Source organism: Catharus ustulatus, chromosome 10 (assembly GCF_009819885.2).
Source record: "Catharus ustulatus isolate bCatUst1 chromosome 10, bCatUst1.pri.v2, whole genome shotgun sequence".
NCBI lineage: Eukaryota > Metazoa > Chordata > Aves > Passeriformes > Turdidae > Catharus > Catharus ustulatus.
Window position 1 is genome coordinate 25,333,107 of NC_046230.1, and position 6,000 is coordinate 25,339,106.

Here is a 6,000-nt window from a genome sequence, read left to right on the forward strand (position 1 = left end):
GCTCTTGGCTGCAAGAGCACACGAGGTGACTCAGAGAAAGAAACCATATGATTAAGCAGCAGCTGAGTGCCAGAAGTGAAGAGCTGTCAGGGATAATATCAGGAGTGTGTGTGTGGAGGACAGTGGGTTTATTTGCCACGATAGGAAAGGATTTGAAAAGGACTACAAGATGCTTGTTCTGAGTCTGACTTGGCAGCCAGAGGAGTTGGGAAGGGTGCCAGGAAAAGCGTCAGGGACACAGGGCTGGAGTGAGGAGGGAATGCAGAGCACACAGGCAGCTCTGGCAGTCAGGAACAGGCACGGAGGGACAGAGGGCACAGACCAGTCAGCAGGACGGGATCTGGGGAGGGAATCAAAGAATCCTTAGAGTTGGAAAAGAGCTCCAGGGTCATCGAGTCCAACCTCAGACTGACCAAATACTGCACTGTCACAGCCCAGAGCCCTGAGTGCCACATGCAGCCATTCCTCAGACACCTCCCTGGACAGCTCCTCCGAATGCTGACAAACTCTTCCCATGAAGAAATCCCTCCTGATGTCTAACCTGAACCTCCTCTGGCACAGCTTGGGGTCATTTCCTCTTCTCCTGTCAAACCCAACCCCAACCCAACCCCAGCCCTTCTGGTGCAGAGGGGTTGGAGGTTTTGTTCTCTATTTTTACAGCATCCAAGGACATATCTGTAAGATCTCCTAATGCTCCTGGATGACAGTGATGGTGGCACTCCTGCTGGCTCCTCAGGCAAAACAGAGCTGTTGCCATGAGGGTGAGGTTCACCCGTGCAGGACTCAGCAGTTTCCCAGGAGCCTGCCAGGGAACTCCTATGGGATGGGATTGTAGAAACCTCATCAATCTTCCCTGTTCCCCCCAGCCACCAGGGATCTGCTCTTTCCTAATTTAAACACAGGAGCTGGAGGGAGGGAAACATTTCTACTGCTGGCTTTAAAAATAAAACCAAAACAACCAAACCTGAAAATCCTGCCAAAACAGAAACTGCACACAAAGCCCTCCCCACTGGAAGGGGACAAGGATGGATAAAACAAGACAGATGTTACAGCCTTGGTGAGCTACTGGAAGAAACACCAGGCAGTGATGAAGGAACTGTGGAGTCACTGCAGAACAGGGAAAGATAAAGAGAAAACACAACTGAAGGAAGCTGGGATGTTTAGAGGATGGGGCTCACTTAACCAGGGGGCAAGATCAGTGTGTGTGAATCATCCTGAGATCCAGCAGGCAAAAACAATCCTCAGCTCTGCCAGCCAACACGAAGACAATGGGATTCCCATACAAACAAAAACGAGTGAGGAGAGTCTTTGCAAGCCCTGAGACTGTGATGATATTTACTGGTGACACAGCTCTGGAGCTCTGCTTGGGCTCCTCTCCATCCCCTCTGAAACACCTCCAAACAGCAGCAGACAGTGCCTGGCAGGAGGTCAGGCTGCTCCTTCCTCCACCTCACTTTAGTGCCCAATTCCTGCTTTGCTGTTGCCCTGCAGTGTCCTGGCACATCCTGATAAGGAAATGCAAATGTTGCATTTCCATGGCTTGGCCTGACAATTTAAATCTATCTCCCACGAAGAGATAACAGCAGGTGTGTGTTGATTGCAGGCTGTTGCTACAAAAGACTTGTTAAAAAGCAGCCCTGCCCTTGTATGTGCAGAACTGGGATGAAAATAAGGTGGAATAAGGTTTTTCTTGCTTTGAACCCATTTCCTCATCTGTCAAACCCACTGACTTCAGAAGGAGCAGGATCTCAGCTAGCATCCAAACAGAGATCATGTTTACAGAAGTGCAGAAATTGTTGTGTCTGGTATCTAAAGGTGGGTACTGGGGGAGGTGGTGGCTGAAGGAGTTGGACTTGACTCTGCCTCTGTACTGCCCTGACCAAGAGCTGGGCTGCCGTGTCCTGTGGCCACCTGAAGTGACCTGTGGCCACCTGAGGTGACCTGTGGCTCTGATGCCAGCTGAGCTGGCAGTGCCCAGGGAAGTGCAGGAGCTGTGGCAGCCCCACCTCGCTGTGCTGGCTGCTTTCTGAGGGAGCTGCAGAGCCCTTGTGGCTGTTCTGGAGCTCCTCTAGCACTGCTCACACCACAAACTTTGCCCCCATTCCTGTGAATCTGTCAGCAAGTGATGGTTTCCATAAGCTGTTTGCTATTTCAAATCATCCTAAATGGTTTAAGAAAGGAGATTTTAGATTAAATAGCTTTAAAATCTTTCGGTTTCTTTGCGATTTAACCCACATAAAAGCTATTGAAGAACTTGGCACAGCTGCCAGCAGAAGGCCCAGAGCTGTTGGGAGGTTTGGGAGCCAGAGTGGGGAACTCCCTGCCAGTCCCCGAGCTTTGAGGTCCCTTGCAGCCCGAGCAGCTGTGAGCTGTTGTCAGAGGCACACAAAGAGGTGTCCGTGGCTCCTGGGGAAAGCAAACCCTGTGTGTGACCCGGGAGAGGCAGGGGAGCCTTGTGCAATGGGCCAGTGTTTCCCAGTCACTATGGAGTCACCGAGGGAACAGGCAGATTTTCTTCCTGTTTACACAACATGGCAGCGGCAGCTTTGTCCCCATCCCTGGTGACCTGCAGCACTATTTGGAAGCCGTGTTGACACGCCATGGCGATGACACTTTGCCACAGGGCTGCTGAGGATGTCCCTGGCCCTGCTGCAGGATGCTGTGCTGCAGGAGGGCTGCCAGGACATCCAGCTCCAGCCTGCAGGGAACGAGGGAGAAAACACCAGAGGTGGCCCAGATATGTCACAGGGAATTGCTCCCCTGCATCCAGAGTGAGGGGGCTGAGGGAGCTGGGAGAGGGGCTCAGCCTGGAGAAAAGGGGGATCAGGGGGAGCTGCTGGTTCTGCACAACTCCCTGACAGGAGGGGACAGCCAGGGGGAATTTGGGATTTTATCCCAGGGAACAGGGATGGGAGGAGAGGGAACAGTGTCAAGCTGGGCCAGGGGAGGTCAGGGTGGACACCAGGAAGAATTTAGTAGTGGAAAGGGTTAAACTTCATAAAGACTGTCCAGGGAGGTCTGGAGTGTCCATCCCTGGGGGTGTCCAAGGAAGGAGGTGGCACTCAGTGCTCTGGGCTGGGGACAAGGTGGGGATCAGTCACAGGCTGGACTCGATGCTCTGTGGGATTCTGTGATCTCATCCCTGTGTGCAAGATTGAGCCTTGCTGGGAACTCAGGCTGGACCTGGGGCTCTGCAGGACTCAGGCTGCTGCCACACTCTGTGGAGCCATCCTAAAGTGTGTCCAGCTCAAAGCCAAAGGTGCCACTCAGGACCCCACACCCCCATCACACCACACAGGGACATGCACTACACAATTCCCCCTTTTTTCATAGCACTGGGAATAAACTCAAAGTGAATTTATTCCCAGCAGTTGTGAGTGCTTTCGTGAGCCTCCATTTCATGGCAGAAAATTTCATCCCCAAAGAGTTTGTGTGTCGTGTGGTGCTGGTGAGCAGTGACAGAGTCCCCAGCTGCACCAGCAGAGCAGCAGGAGCCACGCACGGGCTGTCACAGGGCATCAGTCAGGGAAAGCCACACAGAGCAGCCAGCCTGGCACCCCTCACTGCTGCCTCCTCTCAGAGCATGGCTGTGCTCCCTGCAGGGCCGGGTTACACACAGAGCTGGGCTTTACACACAGAGCTGGGCTTTACACACAGACCCGGGCTTTACACACACCCCTGACCTTTACCAGCTGCCCTTTCTGCCAGGGCTGAGAGGAGGGGCTGTTCCACAAGGTGTGTGGGGTGAGAGCCACGTCCCCCAGCAGGATTTGGGGTGCCCAGCACTGGGATCAGCTCACAACCTGTCCCACTGTCCCTGCACTCCCCATTCCTCCAACAACCAACACCACACCAAGCCCCCCTTTCTGGGGACAGAACCTCCCTTGCAGACTGAGTCAGATCCAACTCCAAGCCTGCAATTTTGGGAGTTCTGCAGCGTGTCACCTGCTGACCTGGCCTCAGTGCCTGCAGAACAAAAGCTCTCCCTGCTGCTGTTTGCTCTTTGCACAATTTCCCTGTGAGTACACTCCCCATATCTGGGCTGATAGGGTAGGAGATACTCGCTGTAGTATCTTGCCCTCACAAAGGGAGGATCAGCACTTCCTGCTGGGGGTACAGCACTCCCCACCCCGAGATTAGGGACACATTCAATATTTATTGAGCTGTCACACCTGGAGGCCCTGTCAGGATTAAGCTCCATGGTACTTGGTGTTTTAAAACCCTGATAAGAGGCAGCCCCACTCCCCCTGTGCCGTGTGTGTCCCTGCTCACCAGCAATGTCACCGTGCCCAGAGCTGCCACCACGGTTATTTTAAGGATGGCAATGACTTCCACACAGGTGTCACCTTTCAGAACTCTCAAAAATAGAACTTCAGAAAGTGCTTCACGGAACCCTTACCCTGTAAAGCCTTGCCAGTGCAGGGGAAGGGACCAGCCAGAGCAGCAACAGGACATAGGAGTTTTGGGAATTAACTTGCATCCAAAAAGAAGCATAATTACAGGTTATTTATACAGAGCTTTTTTCCTGCACAGACTACACAGAAAATGGATGGAATTGTGGAATCACAGAAGCACTGAGGCTGGAAAAGCCCTCCAAGACCAAATCCAACCTGTGAGCAATCCCCATCTTGTCCCCAGCCCAGAGCACCATGCCAGACATCACCTCCAGGGATGGTGAAATGATCAGAATAATCCTCATTTTACACTGAAAGAGAGGTTTGCTCAGACAGACCAAGCTGCAAGAACATCCAGATCTCTGGATATAGGATCATGGAATGGTTTGGGTTGGGTGAGACATGAAAGTTCATCTCATTCTACCCATGGCAGGGACACCTTCCACTGTCCCAGTGCTCCAAACCCCATCCAAGCTGGCCTTGGGCACTCCCAGGGATTGTTCCATTGATCTCAGCCCACTTGATCACAGCTTTCCTGCTTTGTAATAAATCTATGATCAATAAAGGTAATTCTGTCAAGGTGGTAATGGGACAGGACTGATCACTTTTGTTTGTAATTGTGAAGCTCCTGTGGAAGTGCCTTTGGCCATTTCTCTGTGGGATCAGAGATCCTGTCCCTGATTCCCTGAAAACCAGCACTTCCCAGCTGTGTGTCCCCAGTAAATCAGAGGCAGATCCTGTCTCTGGTTTCCAGCCCAGCCTCCCCTGTTGCATGGCACTGGAGAATGTGTCAGGACAGCAGCACAGCTGATCTGGCACGTCACTGCTGCACAAGGAAATGAAATAAGGACAGATTTATGAAGGAAGGCCCATTTCTGGCACCAGGCACGGATTTCCTGGCTGACTGCTAATACCAAAGTGCAGATCCTCTATTTTATATCAGCCAGGGGAAATCCCAGCAGTTCATGCCACAGCATTAAAACACAGGGTTCTAAAAATAGCATTACAGAGCTGGACTGGAAACAGCAGTAAAAATGAGAAAGGAAACCTTGTCCTTTTGTGTGCTTGGTTTTTTTTTAAAGCAAGGATGTTAAATTCAACCCCAAGAGCTCATTTCAAAATAACAGGGCTTGGAAGGTGAGCAGTGAATATCAAAATAGCTACTGCACAGGGACATTTCTCTGCTTAAATCCTACATTTATTGAAGATTTCCAAAACTTGCCTCTCTAAAAAGGAAAATGTTTTCCAGCCTCCGTGTTCTCCATCACAGTTCTGTCATTCCTGCTCAACCACATTCATTTATCCCGTGATACTGATGATTAATCCACATGGATAGACTTGGGGTTGAGATATTTCACTGTTTGACCTGCAAATTCACATTCTGATACAGCCCTGCTGTTACATTCCCTCAAACTCACAGGGAGAAGAAGAAACAGGGAAGAATCTTTTCTGCCTGAGGGCCCCTTGGGAGACCACACAGGAAAACACATCTCGTTATCCCACCAAAACGTGGGAAAAACCCAACATCCCCAGGCCAGGGAAGTGATGTCAGGGGCTGTAGGTTTCTCACAGCTCAATTAAATACACAACACCCACAAAAATCCCA